Consider the following 2,117-nt stretch of genomic DNA (forward strand, 5'->3'; position numbering starts at 1 on the left):
CCTTGTCCTATCATTGGTTGTCACCGAGAAGAACCTGGCTCCATCCTTGTGACACTAACCCTTTACATATTTATAAACATGAATGAGGTCACCCCTCAGTCTCCTCCAAGCTAAAGAAACCCAGCTCCCTCAGCCTTTCCTCATAAGGGAGATGCTCCACTCCCTTCATCATCTTTGTTGCCCTGCGCTGGACTCTCTCCAGCAGTTCCCTGTCCTTCTTGAACTGAGGGGCCCAGAACTGGACACAATATTCCAGATGGGGTCTCACCAGGGCAGAGTAGAGGGGGAGGAGAACCTCTCTCAACCTACTAACCATCCCCCTTCTAATACAGCCCAAGATGCCATTGGCCTTCCTGGCCACAAGGGCACAGTGCTGGCTCATGGTCATCCTGCTGTCCACCAGGACCTCCAGGTCCCTTTCCCCTAATAGTTATTGTTAGGTATAATACTTCTTGTTAGGTATCCGATAAGGTGGTGGTGAAGCTGCAAGGTGTTTCACATGGCAGTGCTGCATTCCTTTCACAAATAGTCTGGGCAAGAACAGGCTCCAGTGCTCCAGGAAAAAAGTACCCCAGTGCAATCATAAAGGAGTCGAGTCTTTGGAAGAAATCCAGAAACAACACTCAGCTGAGGATTAGCTGCTAGGGTAGTATCTGCACCAGCAAATCAATGCTATTTCTCTGTGTCTGGTGTTAGATGAAGAAGGTTTTGGCTGCCTGGGGTTCTTAATTTAACATTTGCATAGCCAAGGGTGGGTAAAGAAACATATGACACAAAGCTATTTATTATATTATTAAAAACCACAGCAATGTATTTGAACGTTGGGGAGTTGCCCTTTATTATCCTGTCACTTGTTCATCGGCCTTGTTGGTTCTTCCTTCCACAGTTACATGTTCCCCTGTAGCTCAAGGACATGATTTTCAGGATGAGTTACAACTATGCTACTGATTTTATATTCATAATAGCACACTCTGTTTCTGGTGTTATTCTGTCTCTTTCATCACTACAGACAGTCCCTGCCACACAGAGAAAATATTGTTTGCAGTAATGACCTTGGCTTGCAGGACATGATAATTGATTTTGAAGGAAATCTTTTTGGTAGGAACAGGATTTGGGCAATGCCAACACTTGGGCACTTGAGAACCTACCCAACATCACGGTCTTTTGGGCAACAGTGGCCACTTTGGCAATACATTTGTATCTCTCTTTTTCCTTCCAAAAGTTTTTCCACACCTATCATTCCTTCAAGTCTCAAATGCCCCCTCCAAGAAGGGCCTGACAATTATTCTTGAAAACAGAAACTGAGCAATTGTACCATCTTTTCTTTTTTTTTTATTTTATTTTTCTTCTCCCTTTAAAAATATCAGGGAAGAAAGACATGGTCCTCTTCTTCCTGTTGCAGCAAAGGGATTGTTCGCCCAGGGAATAGAACAACTGTGGTGCTTTACTTCTTCAGCTCCTGGAGAGGTTCAAATGCACATTGCCCTGAGGGCCGGAGAGCCCTAGCAAGAGGTGGTGAAGCACAACTTTCAGTGTACTAAATATAAAGACCCTGCAACTGCCCTTCAACAGTAACACGTGTGTTTCCAACACATTGCTCAGAAAAGGTGCTCTCAGGACACTTCAATTTTGCTTCACTTTGTGGATCTTGGCAAAGCAGAGAAGTCAGCTGCTCAAACCACAGCAGAGTTGAAGTGTTTTTAAAAATTGCAGTTTGAACAAAAACATAGGCATAGGCAAACAGTTCTAAGGTCAAACACGGACATCTGGCGTGTCAGTGTAACTTGAGGGCTAGTTTGCTGCTGGGCACATGATTTCTGCACTGACCTTTTGGAACTTCTGCTTCTGAAGCAAGAGTTGGGTCAGCTTTGGAGCAGAAGTCCAAGTTTTGGCCGTGTCTCAGTGCCTGGTTTACTTCCATCATCAATATGTTTTCAATGAGAGTCCTCTATTGACTATTTATAGTTCTAAACAAGGAAAACAAATACTGTCTCTTCAGATAAGCTGCCAATGTCTCTATAATTCCCACAGTTGTAGTGCTATGATTGGAATTTGGTGCCAGATGCATGGATTCCTCAAACAAACAGCTTTCTGGCAGGAGAGAGGAAGATATGGCT

This window comes from Nesoenas mayeri, assembly GCF_963082525.1.
Source record: "Nesoenas mayeri genome assembly, chromosome: 2".
NCBI lineage: Eukaryota > Metazoa > Chordata > Aves > Columbiformes > Columbidae > Nesoenas > Nesoenas mayeri.